The following is a 20,945-nucleotide window of genomic DNA, read 5'->3' as shown; positions in this document are numbered from 1 at the left end:
TTTGCCTGTGTGACCAGAATGAGGAACACCGCAGATGAATAGCTGTTTTCGCAGCTCGCAGTTGTTGTCCTTTGCCTCAAGCCACTCTGCCTCCCATTGATGCATAACCTTCTAGCATAACAGTGAATTCACTGCCTGTAAGGGGATGGCATGTTGTCTAAATCTGTCTCCCCTGTCTGGGTCCTCTGTCAGCTTATCCATTTCCCTTTATTCTTGTGTGCCCAGGCACTGTGTAGAATGATACCAACTCTCTGTGCTGTCAAAGCAAGAGAAGAATAATATCAGATATGTTCTGTATAATTTTCTTCTGCTGGATGCACTTGTTGCAGAACATGTAGAGCATTAAGGGAATCAGAGCTAATGAGAAACATCTTCCCTTGGCTGCATGTCATGTGTTTCAGTGCCTTCAGAACCAAATGCAACTCAGCATGACACACTACTGTAAATACACTTGGAAGACAGATCCTAATGGCACTAGCAAGGAAAATACTGAGCAACCAAAAGACTCCTCCTGTTTTGGTCCATCTGAATGCCCAGTCTTAAAATTGTGGTGCTCATCTAAAATATTATTACATAAATTTATAAAAACTAGATTAGAAGTGCAGTCTTTTCTTAAATTAGTCAATTTTAAAATAGTTTTGGACCTTTGCATAAGCAAGGGGGTGATTTACTACATCCTTAGTGTAAAATGGTGATATTTGCCACACTCACACCTAAAAGATGGCTCTTTGCTCAGTTCCCAAATGATCTCATTGCTCTTGGATGACTATTGAAAATGTGCACCAAGAGTGGGCAAGCAGTAGCATGGTATGCAGATGCTTTTAGTATTGAATATATTTTGTATACTTTTCACACAACTAGGAGTTGAAATTTTATATGAAGTGGTTTTGAGTAGATTTGGTAAAGAGATTTGGCTTGTGTCTTGTTCTAAACAATCCTGTGAGCAATCTAATTACCTCATGATGGACTGCATCCATTACCTTCAGGTATCATTGTCTCATTGACACATGCACTGAGCATACATAACCAGACTAGGCCAAAACAAAAGTTCTATAAAACCTGAGCAAGCAAACTTCCTTGGCTTCCCATATCCTGTGTGCAGTTCATTTCATCATACCAAGAGCTTTGAGTGATCAATTTCCTAAGCCCCCAAATGTGGTAGCCATTAAGTTTCTAACCAAAAGTTTCTAATTAAAATTTAAAATGGTGTTCCTCAAGTTTAGTTCAGGTACGTAAAGGCACAAAATCCTAAAACTGTATTCTAGTGACCCTTCCTCCAACCTGTTAATAGTTGTTGGCAGTTGGTGATTACTTACTGCAAGACTAAAGGAGTTGCTAAAACCTGAAAAGGTCTCCACAAATAAAGAACACTGAATTAGGCTTTTTATTGCATATTCTAATGCAACAGACAAAGATTCACCAACTATACTACATGATATTTCTGATAATGAAATGTCATGATACACAAAACTAACATAGAACATGATACACTTGCATATTTCATTTTTGATAGTTAATCTTTCGGTTCTTTTACTGCCTCATAGTATTGCATTGGTACTATTCAATTACGTTCATTTTCCTGTAATTTTTCTTTTATTTATACTCATTATTCTATAAACAAAATAGTTGACTAATATGGAGTATGTAATATGGGAATAGGTAAAACATTGTATTGTTAATGTTACATAATTCATGTAAATTTCATATAAAGATGTCAAATTCCGAACAGTTGTATTTACAGATAAGGTGATTATATTAATTAGTATTCCAGTTCTTGTGGGAAAGTGTTGAAGCCCAAAGTAAATAAGATAAAATGTTGAATTAAGGGGAGTGAAAGGTAAATGTAGAAGGTTTTGTAATTTTGTCAAAAAAGGCAAATGATGATAAAAGGTCATCATTTTAATTACATTCCCCTTAATTTTCAAGTAAATTTTAACATGAAACAACTTACAGTAAAATTTTAACTGTGATGTAAGTTCTAACAAGAAGTAAATACAATTCTGACTGTCAAGATGCTGTGTAAGTGACCACAACTTAAGTGTCACTCAGTCTTGTTCACTATTTAGTTCATTCTTGGCTCAAAGTTGTCAGTATTAGGGCAATATTTTGTTTGTCACAGTTTTTATGAATAAATGAGGAAAATTAAAAACTACTGTGTGCTGAACTTTTGTTTCAAAAAGTAAAAATACGAGCAAAAATATAGTGGAATCCAAAAATAAACAACCCTAGCATTTCTGCAACAAATAAAAATGGTGTGTTAATCTGATCAACAACCACAAACACCTCCACTTGACAAGTTAAATGTTAATGTACTCCAAAAACTACTACTTATTACCTGGAATAACTTGTTTCCAATATTAACTATAATGCAAGAAATAAATCAAATTTTAAGATTAATTACATCATATATGTGAGCAGAAACATTTCAGGGTGTAATGCTGTCAACAGCTATTAAAAACAGTGTCACATTCAAAATGCTACCTTGATGGACACCTGCCTCTTGTATAAAATAATCTGATATGGTATCTCTGACTCAATATCTAAAATAGTGTAAGGAGAGGAATGACCATACAACATTTTGGAGATGTTACTGGAAGCTCCATTTATGGAGCTGGGCAACGATGTTGTGACTCTAAATGCTCCATCGCCAAGAAAGATACATTCAAGAGTTGCTTATTTATTTATTTATTTATCTACAAATTCCATAGATCCTGTTATGTGTATGATGCTAGGATGTAGAACAAATTGAGTAATATATGTTCACAGACCATGGTATCAATTAGTTTACAAGAGCAGAACTAGACATAAATTACATAAGACTTGCAAAAATAATAATGAACTAAAATAAAGTCATAGGAATAATACATTATGCAAAGTTTATCACATTGCAAAAGCCTATTTGTCACAGTAAGTATATGGTTACAAATAGGAACAAAAAGAACATAAACAAACAACAGTAAATATAAATACATACAAAGACTACTTTTCTCTGTTGAAGTATTCATCAAGTGAGTAAAACGTTTTCTCGATTAAATATGTCTTTAGATTGTTTTTGAATGATGTAATGTTACTACATAGACTTTTTATATAGCTCGGTAATAAGTTAAATATTTTGACACTGGAGTAATGCACTCCTTTCTGTACCCGAGTTAAACTTTTTAGTTCAAAGTGGAGGTCAGCCTTCTTTCTTGTATTGTGATAATGGAAGCTTTCATTGGTTTCATAGTGGGCAGGATTGTCAACCAAGAAACTCATTAGGGAAAAAATATACTGGCAGGTTGTGGAAAGTATTCCAAGTTTTTCAAAGAGCGTATGGCAGGAGGTTCTCAGGGGTACTCTGCACATTATACGGACTACTTTTTTCTGCATGAAGAACATTTTTTTAGATGAGGGTGAATTGCCCCAGAAGATGATTCCATAACACATAATGGAGTGGAAGTATGCAAAGTATGTGGACTTCGTGACATTTATGTCTCCAAATTGTGAGATTGTCCTAATGGCAAAAATTGCTGAGGACAGCCTTTTTACAGTCTCGAGGACATGGTGGTCCCAGTTGAGCCTACTGTCTATGTGGAGGCCTAAGAATTTGGTGCAGTGTACCCTTTCTATCTGATTATTGTTATTTAAAACAGTAATCTCCTGGGGGAGTTTGTGGTCAAGGCTGAAATGGATATCATTTGTTTTGCTCAGGTTTACTGTGAGCGAGTTCACTTGGAACCAGGTTAATAGTACTGTAAGTAATTTGTTGGCATCAACCTCTATATCAGTGAGCTGTTTGTTACTAATCAAAATGCTGGTGTCATCAGCAAACATGGTGAACTTGCATGTATTGCATGAAAAAGGTAGGTCATTTATGTATATCAGAAACAGCAACGGACCAAGGATGGATCCCTGGGGTACTCCACGGAGTACAGTGCTCCAGTCTGACTCTACTACCTCTCCCTCTTTATTGCTCCCATTGAGAATTACCTTCTGCTTCCTGTTTTGGAGGTAGGATTTTAGCCAGCTTCCCAGTGCCCCAGTGATCCCATAGTGGCGTGCTTTGTTGAGGAGTATTTTGTGGTCCACACAGTCGAAGGCTGCCTTCATTTTATTATTTAGGGATTCCAGTATATCATTTGTGAAAGAAAATATGACCTCAGTTGTGGGCATACTTTTCCGGAAACTGAACTGTCTATCACTTATTATGCCAAAGTTTTCTAGGTGCCTTACAATTATGGAGTGCAGTAGTTTCTCAAGGAATTTAGCAAAAGTGGACAGGAGGGAGATTGGACGATAGTTTGAGACTTGCATTGTGTCTCCCTTTTTGTGGAGAGGCTTCACTATAGCAAGTTTCATGCCCTCTGGGAAAACACCCTGGTACATAGAGGCATTACATATATGAGCTAATACTTTGCTTAATTGGTCAGAGCAGGTTTTTAGCAGCTTACTGGAGATATTATCTACACCAGATGATCCCTTACATTTTAATGAGGCAATGGTTTTTTTAATCTCATATCTGGTTATGGGGGATATCCTTATCTCACTCACTGGAATGGGAAAACTGTGCTTCAGTAGATCCATGGCACTTTCTAAGGATCCACTGCAACCTATTTGCTCTGCAGCACTTATGAAGTAGTCATTGAATGCATTCGCAATAGTCTCTTGGTTGCTTACAGTATTGTCATCAATGTTTAGTACAATGTCTACTGGTTTACTGGCACTGTTTGTACCAGTCTCGCCCCTTATTATGTCCCAGATTGCTTTAATTTTATTACTGGATTGGTTGATTATGGATCTAAAATATGCACTTTTTGAAAGTTTGATTACCTTACTCAAAGTTTTACAATACTTTTTATAATTATTTATTTGACTGGGGTTTCCTGATTCTTTTGCTCTTATGTACAAGATTCTTTTTTGTTTGCAAGATGTCCTAATCCCATTTGTTATCCATGGTTTTTTTGTGTTTTCTTTTGGTACATTCCTATAAACTTTTTTTAAGAAGGAGGTTTCAAATATTGATGCAATTTCTTTACTAAACAGGTTATACTTGGAATTTACATCTGTTTCGGAATATATGTGACTCCAATTTACATTATGGAGGCATGATATGAATGTTTTGATTGTTAGTATATTTATGGGCCTGAATACCTTCCACTTTGGCTCAGTTTTATTCTGACAAACATTTATATTTTTGATGGTAAGTCATTGACCATCATGGTCAGGAAGACCATTTATTATTTTACTAACACTGATACTGCCCAATTTCTCTTGGTCTACAAAAATGTTGTCAATTAGTGTGCTTGAATATGAAGTTACTCTGGTGGGAAAATTGACCACTGGCAGAAGGTTGTAAGTGTACATTGGATTTTCTAGGTCTGTCTTCCCACTACTATGTGTTAGAAAGTTGATGTTGAAATCTCCAAGTAGTACAACATCTCTTTTATAGTTGAATAAGTGCAGTAAAAGCAAATCAAGCTGCTTCAAAAAGAGGTCAAGATTTCCTGAAGCTGCTCTATAAATTGCCACAATTAATAGGGTGGAATTACTTACAGAAATTTCGATGCCACATGATTCAAAATGTTGCTCTAAACAAAAATTTTGAACATACATTTCTTTGCAATTGATACTGTTCTTAACAAAAATTGCAACACCACCACCTTTTCTTTGGTTTCTGCAGTATGAAGACATCAGGTTGTAGTCAGGTATTACCAGCCTTTCCATCCCTGAGCAGGCATGATGCTCAGTGAAGCATAGTACATGGGCATGATCTATGCTTCCATTGTCTTGCACATTGACTGAGAGTTTGTTTAGTTTATTAAACAGGCATCTAATATTTTGGTGGAAGATTGCAAGTTGATCCGTTTCAGAGGCTGTTACAGGGTTTTGCCTAAAAAATTATTCTTAACTGTCGAGTTCACGAATGCACTCTTGTCCTGTTTTTTTGAAAACCATTTATCTATTGTAGTTTGTTTATACGAAGTGCATCTTGTAGAGTTGAGTTGTTCTGTCATTGCTGCTTTTAAGAGAATACCTAATGCTCTCTTTCCTGCCCGGTTTAGGTGCATACCATGTTTTGTAAACAACTCTCTTCTAAAACTGCTTACATCTACAACACAACTGTTATTAAAGTGATTGCAAGTCTTTGTCAATTTATAGTTTGTTTGTGAGATAGCTTCGTTGACACATGACTGTGGTTCCAAGTCATGTCTTTTCGGGATGTTTACAACAAATAACTTGGAGCGATTTAGCGCTGAGAAATTCTTTTCCAGCGTTTGTATCACATCGTGGCCTTCATTACAGGCTACACTGTTTGCACCACCAATTATTATCACATAGTCGTTTTTAATGTTCTCAGGATCACAACCTGATAATACTTCCTCGATTTTTGCACCAGGTTTCACTATTCCACACACTTCAGCGTTGCTAAGATTGTTTTTTATGATATCTGCTAAGCCTCTACCATGACTGTCCGCAAAAATGTGTACACGTTTGATAGATTTATTTGGAGCAGAAAGTTTGTAGTTGTCAGAACTCGAACGTTCATTTGGTCAAGATATAGGCTTTGGGTTATCAAATGAAACTTCCTTGTGATAACTTTCACTTTTAGAGACTTTAACACACGTTTTTTGTTTTGATTCTGCGCCAGTCACTGATACACTGTCACTAGGAGCAAATTTATTTACATCCACCAAGTTTTTGTCACTTCCTGTTTGTGAAGTATTAGTGCCCGGTGATCTGCTTTTGTTACTGATTTTCTTCCATTCCGTCAATTTATCCATTTTATCTTGTTGGAGTAAAAGCACGTTTACCTTCGTTCGTAGTTGTACGTTTTCGAGCTTCAGGCTGTGATTTTCTCTTCTTAGACCATCAATAACGAAATGTAAACTTGAAATGCGTTCACTAAATTTCGAGAATTCACTTTTATACTTTACACATGCTACAAGGCTTATGTAGAGAAGCTTACTGCGAAATAATCTCCAGCAGATTAAGGTTATCAATGGAAGAGTGGTACCCCCTGAACCCACTCTGAAAGCAACTAATGAGCTGTTTGTATTCTACAGTCCTTTAAGGTCTTTCACACACAGCTGGTGAGAGCAGCACTATAATAGCTACTAGGACACATCCAGTCTTTTCCTGTATTAAGGAATGGGACTGAAATACCAAGTGGTTATAATTAAAGGGCAGCAACTCACTGAGATCTAGTGTGGGCTGTAATTGTCTTATGGCAATGAAATGTGTTTGGCATTCTAGTGCATTAATGTGGAACCAATTTATGCTGGAAAAAAATTAGTTCCTATTTTGGCCACCAGGTGCAAATCTGGAACTGTGAACGCAAGGAAGACGTATAGAAATGTTTTCATATGTAATGTATTAGGAACAGTACATGGGCAGAAAAGGTCAAATAAGTGAGAAAGGCATAATGTTGATTTTATTACTAACCCCCACTTACACAGTTTGTTCATTATGAGCACTATAGACATCAGTGAGATACTGTACAGCATTGTATTTTCACCTGTTGGCCAAATTTGTACCTAATTTTTCTCCAATGTAAATCAGTTCTGCATTAATACATTAGCATAGCTACCAAGTTTCACTGCCATATGGTAATACAGCCCACACTGGACCTCAACAAGTAACCGCACTTCAATTATAACCATCCATTAGCTTGCTTCGATGAGCTGGAGAACTGGCCTCTTCCCATACTTTTATTTTTATTTTTATTTTAAGACAAAGAAAGAAAAGAGAGGAGTATTTCCCTAGAATTACTGGTAATGTGACAGAATGGGCTGTAATAGATTTTGGTAAGATCTAGAACTTGGTCATTTGCTACAGACAATGCTGAACCCAGCTCCCACATAGAGACAAGATAGTTATAAACTTCATCATTAATAGAACCTGAGTCCTAATTGTCACTCTCAACTGTTACTTAGTAGCACTGGAAAGTGGGATGGGAACCTGCCTGGTGTTGCCAGTGATATGAGTGAAATCCTTTGATGTGATCCCCACAATGTCCCTCCTGCTGATCATGAGGCTCCCATTCTTCATTATGGTATTAATAAGGCACCTAGCTAAAAAAATCCTCATAATGACTTCTGCTGGATAAGGAGAATGGTTAATGGAGTTCCAGAAATGATGCCAGAATTTAGTTTTCTTCTTTTACCCTCCTCAGTCAAAAGGCTACAAGGCTCTCACTAGAGGGCCTGGACTTGGACTTCTAAAGAGCTACTTGCGTGTCCCTGATTGCAGATAGTCTTTTCAGCCATCCTGAAAACTGGTGTAGATGCATCAGCAGCAAGATACACTCAATGCTGAATGCTGTCTCAACATTCTAACCCAGCCAGTTGGCTGCAGAGAATCCAGTTTGATTTGCTGAGCACTCATGTTGGCAGCTTTCTATCAGGCACTGCTCAGTTCAGCAGATGTATCCAGATGACTAAGTGGTCATTCATGTGCTGATCTTGACCATTTTCCACTGAGCAATGTGTGCATGAGTCGGAGAACATAATTATGAACTGATGACAGAGAATTACCCTGAAGCAGTGCTGATATAGGTGCTTTGCCCAATATGCAGAAGACCAAGATCTATCAACAAAAGGCATTTCATATCTCAGCTTTGGGCAGGTAATAGAGGAGCCATGTAGCATATGCCATCCCACAAAGAAGAAATGGGTGGGGAAGCTATATCATAAGGCTGTGGAGAGGTGCATTACCTATAGCATCATTAATAACAGGAAAAGACTATGTCTCCTCCTTTGATTCTGCATATGAATGATGGCAATAATTGCTTGCAAGTTGGTGTTAAAGTGGTGAAATGAGTTGTGGTAATTGCTACTTATAATGATGGCAACACCAACTCTCTCCACTGAGGTCATCCTTTCTGTGAATCTTATAACTTCTTAAAGTATGGAGTGACAGTTTCTTGTAAATGGGTGTCTTAAAGATAAGGACACAAGGGGTCCTCCCTGTTGTAGGTGTGTTAATTCCTCTATATTGTCAAATTTTAACCAGAATTAAGTCCAAATCTGAAAGCAGAGCAATCAATGCAGTACAACAGTTAGTACTTAAATTATGTTTAGTAGTTTTAGTTTTGGTTATGTTATGTTCCATAGATCATTTTCCCAATTATTTTATCGATATGATGTGGAACAAGTCACATTACAAGATATATATACGCACATGAATACTGCTAATATTAATATTACTGAAATTTTTAGTTCCACACATGCAACTACATTTAGAGGTACCTTCTTTTTGTTTACCATTTCTGAAACAGAAACTCATCCATGGAGTAGAAGGAATTGTCCAAAAGAAATGATTTTAAGCTAGATTTAAAACTTGATCTGCTATCTGCCAGGCACTTTATGTTGTTGGGCAAATGATCAAAGATTTTTGTTGCTGAATAATGTACACCTTTTTGAGCAACTGACAGCTTCAATAATGTATAGGAAAGGTCATTTTTCCCCTATAGTGTTGTAAGTATGAACATCACTGTTCTTTGTGAATTGAGATGGATTATTTGTAATGAATTTCACTAGCGAATATATGTACTCTGATGGTGCAGTTAAAATACCTAACTCCTTGAAAAGGTGCCTGTGTGACGTCCTTGGGTGAACACCACTAATTATTCTCACTGCTCTCTTTTGTGCAATCAATACTTTATGTCTAAGTGGTGAGTTACCCCACAAAACTATTCCATAAGATATTACTGAGTGGAAATATGCAAAGTATGTTAGGAGGCTGATCTGTTTATTACCAAGACTAGTGATTATACAAAGAGCGAAAGAAGCTGAACTTAGTTGTTTGAGAAGCTCAGTAATATGCTTCTTCCAGTTCAAGTTGTCATCAATGTGAACACCCAAAAATTTGGAGAAATCTACCCTCTTAACTGAGCCCTGTTCATATGCTACATCAATTGTTGGTATGACTCTATTTGGTGTACAGAACTGGATATAGTGAGTTTTTTTCAAAATTAAGGGAGAGTCCATTTTCTGAGAACCACTTAATAATTCTTTTAAAGACATTCTTAACAATATCTTCAGCTGCTTTTTCTGGAATGGGATTTATTATAACACTTGTGTCATCTGCAAAAAGTACTAGTTCAGCTTGCTGAACACTAAGTGGGAGGTCATTCACATGAATAAGGAACAGCAGAGGACCTAAAATTGAATCCTGTGGGACTCCCTTTGTGACAACTCCCCATTAACTAGAATTTATCACCCTCCCAACATTATTTGTGCAATTCAGCACAACTTTTTGCTTTCTGTTCATTAAGTATGATTCAAACCAGTGGTGTGTATAGCCTTCAATTACATAAAACCTGAGCTTTTCTACGAGTGTGACATGATCCACACAGTCAAATTCCATGGAGAGATCACAAAAAATACCAACTGGCAGTGATTTGTTATTTATGGCTTGTACTATTTGATGGGTAAATGTGTAGATAGCATTCTCAGTCAAGTAACCCTTCCAGAATCCGAACTGTGACATTCTGAGTAAATTATTTTCACTTAAATGTGAGACTACTCTTGAATACATAACTTTTTCAAATATTTTAGAAAATTAAGTCAGCAATGAGATTAGTCTGTAATTATTTAAGTCACTCTTGTCCCCTTTATTATCAAGAGGTTGACAATTGCATATTTCAATCTGTTTGGAAAAATTCCCTGTGCCAGAGAAGCATTACATTTATCGCCAGGGACTCCACTTATTAAATTAGATCAACACTTCAAAATTCTGTTAGAGACTCCATCAACACCACATAAGCTCTTGTTTTTCAGTATATTTATAATTCCCTTAATTTCAGTGGGGGATGTTGGTGCCATTTCTAAAGGCCTAAAGTCCTGGGAAATGACATTTTTAACATATTTTTCAGCTGAACCCTTTAACCCTACTTTTGCTGCTACATTCAGAAAGTGAGTGTTAAAAATACTAGCAACTTGTGAATTATCACTCAGAACATCATCATTTAGCTTTATTGCTATGGTATGCTGTCCACTGTCAGGTTGCCCCGTCTCCCGTTTGACAATATTCCACATAGTTTTAATCTTATTATCCGCATTATTAATTTCTGTCAGAACGCATAAGCTTCTCGACTTCTTAATGACTTTCCTTAAAATATTACAGTATCTTTTGTAGTAAGCAAGTAACATTGGATCCTGACTTATTCTGGCCTGTCCATATATTTCCCTCTTCCTCTTACAAGATATCTTATTTCCCTTAGTAATTCATTGCTTACTTGACTTTGTAATGGCTTTTTTGGATAACATTTCAGGAAAGCAACTCTCAAATATTGAGACAAATTTATGGTGGAATAAATTGAATTTGACATCAGCATCATTTCTTGTGTATACTTCATCCCATTGTACCTCTTCTAGGCTGCACTTAAATCTCTGTATCCTGTTCACATTAATAAGCCTCCCTGCCTTGTATGAACCTGCCTGACTCCTGTAAGGTGCTATATGTGTTATTTCCATTAACTGTGCAGCATGATCAGATAGCCCATTAACAACTGGGTACACATTAATTGTTTCTGCCTGAGCACTATCTATGAAAATGTTATCGACAAGTGGCCTACTATCCTGCTGCGCACGAGTTGGAAAATTTACAACAGATACTAGATTGAAACAACCAAACAAAGATTCTAGCTCCATTTTCCCTACCTGTATCTTTTAAGAAATCTACATTAAAATCACCACAAACCACTAACTGCTTCTTTTTGTCTGACAGGTAGCTCAATAATGACTCAAGATTTTTCATGAATAGCTGAAAGTTACCTTGAGGTGATCTGTAGATTGTTACAATTACTATAGAAGTACGAGGGCTATCCACAAAGTACATTACGTTTTGGAATTAAAAATAAATAAAGTATTGGAAATTTTTTTTATTATATGCAGATGAAAGCCACACTTAAATACTACTTTTCTACATAGTTGCCATTTAAATTAAGGCACTTATCGTAGCGATGGACGAGCTTGGAAATTCCTTCGTCGTAAAATTCGGCCACCTGTGCCTTCAACCACGTAGTTACCTCTTCTTGAAGCTGTGCATCGTCATCAAAACGCTGCATAGCCAACTGCTTCTTCATTGCTGGGAATAAGTGGAAGTCGCTCGGTGCCAGGTCGGGACTGTACGGCGGATAAGGAAACAACTCCCACTTAAAAGATTCGAGAACTTCACGAGTGGCATTTGCCGTGTGGGCCCGGGCATTGTCGTGAATCAGCAAGATCTTTGAGCCCAACTTTCCCCTGCGCTTGTTTTGTATTGCTCTTCTGAGGTTGTGCAGAGTTTGGCAATACCTTTGAGAGTTTATTGTAGTGCCTCTTTCCAGGAAATCCACAAAAATCACACCTTTTCTGTCCCAAAAAACAGTCGCCATCACCTTCCTTGCCGACATTGTCTGCATGCATTTCTTGGGTTTTTGGGGGGAATTTGTGTGCCCCCACTGCATTGTCTCACAGTTCACATGCTTAACCCATGTTTCATCACCAGTAACGATGCGATCGAGTAATGAGTCGCCATCTTTCTTGTAAGCGTCCAAAAACGTTAACGCTGCAGCCATTTGCTGATTTTTGTGAATCTCTGTCAAGATTTTTGGTATCCATCTTGCACAAAACTTGTGGTAACCAAGCTTTTCGGTAATGATTTTGGGCAATAAACTTCGTGAAATTTGTGGAAAATTCATAGAGAGTTCCGTTATTGTGAAATTAAGGTTTTCACGGACCACGGCATCGACTTTTTCGACAAGTTCGGCAGTCACTATGCTGGGTCTTCCACTTTGCTCTTTGTTGTGAACACTAGTATGGCCATTTTTAAATTTTATGACCCATTGATGCACTCCACCTTCAGCGATTATGTTGTCCCCATACACTTCACAAAGCTGCCGATAGATTTCTATCGGTGTACAGTTTTTTGCAGTCAGAAACCTTATTACAGCATGCACTTCACACTTTGCAGCATTTTCAATTAACGCTGACATTTCAAACTGTCACAGTAACTCAACGGAGTACAGCACGAACCTCTCACTAGCACGGCAGGATGTCGACTGAGCGGCGGAATGCCATGACACCAAGATGGCCGTGCTAGCCTCGCCCCTAACGGACACAAACGAAAACGTAATGTACTTTGTGGATAGCCCTCGTATATTGCAGTAGCATCTCACAAGCATATGCTTCAAGGATCTGATCTACACAAAAACTATTTGTTTCAATATTTCTGACTTTGCATCCAGCTTTTATATAAGTAGCAACTCCTCCTTTTTCCAAGTTGACTCTATATGAATAAGATGCTAATCTGCAATGCCTTAAATTTAACTTCTCCATCCCTGCAGTTACATGGTGTTCAGAGAGACACAAAACAATCTATACTTTCAGAATTTACCCCATTTTCTAAGCACACAAGAAGCTCATCTATTTGATTTCTCAGTCCTCTAATGTTCTGATGAAACACACAAATTTTATTTCTTTGGTTACTGCTGCAGAGATTATGGCATTGTTCTGTTTTAATCTCTTTCAATACTCTCTGTCTGTAACCTGACTCTAACCTAAAAAATGTGTCCCTCTGACTCCAGTAATCACAGGTATTTTGTCTTGTGTGCATGTGGCCCCCCTTACATTTTCTGCAAGAAGATCAACTAATCTATCCTTCCCCCTCCTATTCAGGTGCAGGCCATGACTAGTGTAACCCCACCTCCCAATTGCATCAACAGGCACAGCACAGATAAGAGATTTAGTTTCTGTTAACAGTAACCCCCCCCCCCCCCCCCCCCAGCTCTCTGTTAAGATGGTTGGCAGCCGTATTAACCCACAGCTGATCATGGCGCTGCAAAACATCCACAAACCCCACACGAGTGTTGTGAGCTGTTGCTGCACCTATTACATCCAGGTCACACTCCTGCTCCTCCTACTATAAGAGCAGGGTACTTGCCATAAAAATCTTTGCACAAGGCCCCTAGGTTTTCTGTAACCTGGCTAAGCTTAGCACTAGATTTCACAATAACACCGTTATACCTCCAGAGTAGAACTGAACTACTGGATAGAGAGTGCTGCTATTTATACAATCATCAAATATTCTAGGACATACAGACACTGCCAACATAAGAAATTACAAGAACCTTCCAGAAATAATAGATACTAAATAAAAATAGTTGCTGGTAATTGGGTTTGACCTGCCAACCCACAGTATGCCAGCCAATGATGCGAACTGCAATGCTACACTGCATGCAACACAATTCATTTCTCCCAGTTCTGGAGAAAATGTTACCCGCTGTTTTAGAAGTTATCATTGGAACTGATTACTGCATCCTGGATCTAGAACTTGTCAATTGCCCACTGTATGGCAGCACTGGAGGACTTTTGCATTCTGGTTGTGTTGACACATCATTTCACTATGGCATTATCATTGAGTGGGTCTTCAGTTTCTTTGAACAGGAAGCTTTTCGCATCAATCTGTGCCTCAGTACTGAAGTAGGACTTTATACAGAGGACATGGACAGCCTCTCTGTGCTTTTCTCTTCTAGATGAAGAGTTATGAACCTCGACTTAGTATGTGACGTCCAATAAGTGACAAATGATGTGCCACCACCCAGAGTAGAGCTTTATTAACTGTTCCAATAGGCCCATTTTCTGAACAGGCATAAAAATCCATACCTAGTCCCCCAGGTTATATACCACTGGCCTGTGCATGGTGTTGCAACACTCTCACTCTTTCTCCTGGGTGGCCAGGGTCTGTCTGTGAAACAACAGCTTTGCTTCTTTGGTTCTGGCGACAAGGTGTTTCAATGTAGACATCTTGAGTATTGCCTGGTTGAAACAGAAACTGCGTACCTATTGTCATTTCAGCCTCATGAATGTGAGCAAAAAGAAAGGTGTGAAAGCTGTAATGTCTTGCTTTGCCGCATTGATGTGAATGTCATGTCAGATAGTAAAGTATTCCAGTCTTTCTGTTTGACATCAACATATGTCAAAAGCATCTTATAAAAGTGTTCTGTGAGGCCATTCATCTGTGGCTGGTAGGCAATTGTCATCCTATTGGTGGTATCCCAATATGAAATTACCTCTGATACTAGTCCCGACTGGAAAAATTTTCGACAATCTGAGATAATCACAAAGGGTGCTCTGTGCTTCAAATCGATGTCTTCTACAAGGCATCTTGCAAATTACAGGAGCTTCTGCAGTCAGCACAGCTAAGTGGCAGTGTTGTGGGTGAAGTAATAAGTGCAGACTATCCATCAATTGCTGCTTGTTAACTTCATGAAATACCCCAAGAACTCGATTCCAATTCAGTGGAATGGCACTGTTGGTGGTGGAATTGGTACCACATACCCTGGAGGTAAATGTGGCATATGCTCCCGTTACTGACATTCCTTACAGTGACTCATGTACTCTCTAATGGAAAGATAGAGACTTGGCAGTGATACCTGCATCCGATTCTCACTAGAGTCTTCATGAATCCCAGGTGACCAGATGTTGGAGTGTCATGGAAAAACTTCATGTTAACTGGCCACAGGTGATCTTGGATAACAATCAAAATTTCTACCCCCACTAGATAATGGTTACTCGTACACAATATTCTGTTTATTAATTGGAATTCATGTTTGGTTGGTTCCTCATTCTTCAAGGATTTATGGTTTTCAGTGATGCTGGATCTTCCCTCCAATTAGCATTACTGTCATATAATGCAACAATGACTCATATTTTTATCCATGCAATTGTGTACCATCACAGGATTCCTTGAAAGGCAATAGGCATCATTATTATTTGCATCCATTTTTGTATACCACTATTACATATTACTCCTGAAGGCTCAGTGTCCATCTCACCATTCAACCAGACAGATCCTTCAGGCTAGTCAGCCAGCATAAAGAATGATGATCTGTCAGAATGGTGGTTTGCCAAATAAATACAGCAAGAACTTGTTGATGGTCCAAGCAACTGCAAGGCACTCTTTCTCAGTTACAGTATAATTCCTCTCAGATTAGGAGAGTACTTTGGAAACATAAGCATCACATTTTCAGCATGTTCCTGATTTTGTACTAGAATTGGATCTATCCATTTACCACTAACATCAGTGTCAAGTTCTGTCTCAGCAATCTTGTCATACAAGAAGATGTTATAGTTTCTTTAAGGATAAAGAAAGATCTTCCTTGCACCTTGTTTCAGGAAAGTATGGAGTCTCCCTGCAGTAGTTCTTCCAAGGGAAGTGATTTGATATAAAAGTCATTTATGAAACACCAGTAGTCAAACACATTCAGAGGAAACTTCTCACATCACAAATGTGCCAAGGAGTCAAAAATTGCTCTTATTTTCTCTGTATCTGGACGGATTGCATCTCCATTTATTAGATGTCCCATGAGTCTTATTACTTGGACAGTGAAGAGGCACTTTTTGAGATTCTGATGGAGGCTTATGGTTTGAACACACTCAACACATTGTCAGGTAGCTTAAATGTACCTCAAGTGTCTTTGAAAAATAACATCATTATCCAGACAATGAAGTCCATTTGTATGTCAAAGCAAGTTGCACATCATATGTTCAAAGGTGCTTGGAGCTGTTAATAGTCTAAACACCAGAACTATGAACTCATAGAGGCCTTCAGAAACTGTGAAGCTCTTTTGCGAGTCATTCTTGCCAGTAGCCTATATTTTGGAAATATTTTACTCCTTTCATCAGTTTATGTTGCATAGACATTCCTTTTTGTGAAGTTCAATCATTGTTATCAATGCTGTAGTGCCATGTGCCATCCTTATCATTCACAAGCACCACAGGAGGTGACCAAGGACTCTCTGTAAGTTCAATGATGTCATCTTGCAGCATCTCATCCACTTCTTCCTGGATTATCAGTCACCGAACTGGTGGAACCCTACATAAGTGCTGGGTAATTGGTGGATGATCACCATGTTTGTATGTTGTTTTACCTAGGACTGCTTGGTCAGTCTTTTCTCCACTCTGGATTTGAAAGCATCTAAAAACTGACACAGAGCAGATAACATTCAGCAACTTTGTTCCTCAGCCAGGTCAGAGCCTGTTGGCAGTTCATTAGTAGCATCCTCCTGTGTGTCTGTAGTGATAATGGAGCATGATTTTTCATCAACAGCACATATTTGAATTAATTTCTTGAGCTTCTATCATTCTCATAGACAAAAATGAGACTCAAATGTATCAAGGAAAATTTAATTATATCAGATATATAGACCACCTGTTACGTCCAATGCTGGGGTGCTATTCCAATACCGGAGAGCCTTGGCAATAGCAACAATCTGAGGAATGGAAAGTAATACATGAATTTAAGTGGGTTGACGGGAAGGTATTGGACTAGGGTGCCCATGCAGTTGTGTTAGCTATCTGCTGTGGTGGCTAATACACCTGCCTAGTAAGCAAGGAGACCTGGGTTCATCCCCCTGCTGTGGCACAAATTTTAATTCATTTCTTGAGCTTCTATTATTACCATAGAAAAAGAATACACTGAATCAGCCAGTGCCTGGACAGGTTGGCTGTCAATATGACATCAATGAGATTTCCTTGCATCTTGGTAATTGTCATCCATGGAGGATTTTCATCTGTGGTAGCCTCACCCCCATAAATGGTTGCCTCACTTTGTTTTCCTGCCTTCAGTGGTTAGGTGAGTGGCTGATATCTTTGTACGGTGATGGGGAATATTTATGGCATGGTGGAGAGAGACTTCATCCATGGTACAGCAGTGGGCTTCATCCCAAAGGTCAACTATAATCATTTGCAGTTGACTGGCATGAGTAGAACTGGTGTGATGGCTGACATCTTGTGACATAGTAGTTGTTGAAAACTTGTCTCCTTTCTATGGAGTTGGGTACATTGTGTGAAAGGCATCCATAGTGAAATCATATTGACTTGTTGTGCTCTGTCCTCCAAATTTCTGGTCTTCTGTGCTTGACAAAGCACTATGCTTGACAAAGGAGTAAAGGAGTTGTTGTACCTGCTTTGGTTGGATGCTGCAATGTCATTTTACTGCTGCACTGTATCATCTGAGCTGTTTGACTGGATTTGTGATTTTCTGTCAGAAAGGTAGTAAAAAAAAATGGAAATGTCGTGTGGCTAGGGCCTCCCGTCGGGTAGACAGTTCGCCTGGTGCAGGTCTTTCGATTTGACGCCACTTCGGCGACCTGCGTGTCGATGGGGATGAAATGATGATGATTAGGACAACACAACACCCAGTCCCTGAGCGGAGAAAATTTCCGACCCAGCCGGGAATCGAACCCGGGCCCTTTGGATTGACAGTCTGTCACGCTGACCACTCAGCTACCGGGGCGGACAGAAAGGTAGTAATTGAGGCAAAGTCATCAAATAAAAAAGAAATGATATTTGGAGTTCCCCAAGGAAGTTTTATACGCTGTCTGCTATTTCTAATCTATATAAATTATTTAGGTGACAATATGAACAACCCTCTTAGATTGTTTGCTGATGATGCTGTCATTTATCATCTAATAAAGCCATCAGAAGATCCAAACCAACTGCAAAATGATTTAGACAAGCTATCTACAAGGTTCAAAAAGTAGCAATTGACTCTAAATAATACAAAGTGTGAGCTTATTCTCATGAGTACTAATAGGAAACCATTAAATGTCAGTTACACAATAAATCACATAAATCTAAAGGCTCTCAGTTCAGCTAAATGCCTAGGAATAGCAATTATGAACAACTTTGATTGGAATGATCACACAGGCAATGTTGCAGGGAAGGCAGACCAAAGACTGTGTTTTATTGGCATGACACTTCAAGGATGCAACATGTCCACTAAAGAGGCTGCTTACACTACGCTTGCTTGTCCTCTGCTAGCGGGTTCCTGTGCAATATGAGATCCTTACCAGATGGGAGTTATAGAGGACACTGAAGAAGGGCAACTCATTTTGTACTCTTGTGATATAAGAGAGGCAGCACCATGGATATGATACATGAATTGGGGTGGCAATGATTAAAACAGAGGTGGTTTTTGATACAGTAAGATGTTATCATGAAATTTTAGCCTACAACTTTGTTGACACCCACTTATATAGAGAGAAAAAAACCATCATAATAAAATAAGAGAAAGCAGGGCTTGCATGGAAAGATTTAAGTGTTTGATTTTCCCATGCACTGTTTGAGAATGCAGTGGTAGAGAAATAATGTGAAAGGTGTTTAATGAACCCTCTGCCAGGCTCTTAAGTGTGAACTGCAGACTAATCATGACCCATAGATGAAATCCGAGCTAGCCGAGTCCATTCCTTCTGGTGCAGTCAACTGGCAGAGGAGGTCGGTGCTAAGAACCAATACTACTTCTTGATTCCTGTCATATTAGAATTCACAGTGTGACATAGGGCCAAAACATTTTGCATTTAGGACTGTGTTGTTTCTGCATGATGTTGTGTCTTCTGCTTGCTGCTGATTGTCAACAAATGTTTTCTTTAGTTTGGCTTGGAGTTCCTCAAAACTACTGAGCTTCTCTTCTTTTACCTCAAACCAGTGCTGGACAACTATATCATGTCATCTCAACTGTTGTACTTGGTAACTTGGCTGAACTGTTTCAGAATCTTGTCGGATCCTGACCAGCATCTCCAGGCAACAATGGTGGATGCCTGATGTCCAAATGACTTGTTGCTATTTTGGAATCCATTGGTTTCCTGAATGTACAGAACTAGGGAATGATGTAAATCTTGTATTCCAGTTTATGTACATGTAGGCAACAGTTTTTACAGTGTCTCAATGTCTAATTGGAGCCGTGGTGATGTAGTTGTTTTCCTGTGGCCAGTGTTTCCACTGCCACAACATAACAAGAATTGAGTCCAAATCTGAAAAGTGGGTCTTCATTGATGTATAACACTTAGCACTTGAAAACACATATATTACCAATATCAACATACTGCCATAACAGAACTAAACTCCTGGATGGAGAGTGCTGCCATTTAGACAAACACAGAATATTTTAGAATATACAAATATCACAAACATAAGAAATTCTGAGACCCTTCTAGAAATGACAGAGCCTAAATAAAAAATAATTGCTGCTGTTCAAGCTTGAACTGGCAACTCACAGCACACCAGCCAGAAAATCTAATCACTACATCACACTTCATATGGAAGAGTTTGTGATAATATTAATCCAACTGTAGTGTGGGAGCCATTTTGGTGGTGAGGTTTTTCTTTGTCTTTTGACTACATTGCACTACAGTGATTGGACGTTAGGATGAAAGGATTGTTGGTTCCTTTATAAATGTAAATGCCACTCACATATTAGGCCTGTTCTGACTGGCTGACTGCTGTCTACAGTGCAGTACAATGACCAATCTATGATTTTGGGACACATGATCAGCATGTCATCAGTCCTTACAGACATTATTGCCATTAGATGAATCCTGATAAGGGTGCTACCTCTTTATTCAAACAGCTTGTCATTTGTCATCAGGAGACTGTGTGGGCCCCATTCCAAACCTCCCTACCTCAGAACAATCCAAGGAGGTTTTGGGAATCAAAACTGGGTCCTTCTGCACAGCAGGCAGTGATTCTAACCATCTGGCTACAGATGAGGTCTTGATTCCATTGACACTGCTGAAAGAACAACATCTGATATGTAAGCATTGTGTGATGGTTTCAGGTGAGTTCTTCTGGTTCTGTGACACTTTTCAGGTTTTTGTTTCAGCTTTGAAATAGGCAGTTCACCTGTTTGAGATGCTGTGGCTTGGTTTTCCATATTTCTCTGTGTGGAAGATGTAGTGGTCTTTAATTTATTGCTGTCTTGTGCTTTTGCAGATAATTTGATATACATGGCCATTTTTACCATAGATGTTTCTTGGCAGGAGCATTAATGTTGTTCCAGTAGAGAGCTTCCTTGTCTCTAAATTATTAGTCACAGCAACAAATGGCACTACAAATACTGGCCTGACAGGTTGTTTCACTTCAGCATATGGGATTAAATTTGTGACACCCTGACACCAGACAGCAAGATACCCATTGTAGTTC

The 20,945-nt window shown here is 38.6% G+C and overlaps 1 protein-coding gene across 1 annotated transcript in view; it reads right to left on the bottom strand.

Moving 5' to 3' along the window:
• The window catches only part of LOC124605638 (iduronate 2-sulfatase), a 121,126-nt gene that overhangs the window by 7,619 nt on the left and 92,562 nt on the right, over window positions 1–20,945 (bottom strand). The gene's annotated exons all lie outside the window — the stretch shown is intronic.

Source organism: Schistocerca americana, chromosome 3 (genome assembly GCF_021461395.2).
Source record: "Schistocerca americana isolate TAMUIC-IGC-003095 chromosome 3, iqSchAmer2.1, whole genome shotgun sequence".
Lineage (NCBI taxonomy): Eukaryota > Metazoa > Arthropoda > Insecta > Orthoptera > Acrididae > Schistocerca > Schistocerca americana.
The sequence above is the reverse complement of the archived record's forward strand: the minus strand, read 5'-3'. Positions and strand labels throughout refer to the sequence as shown.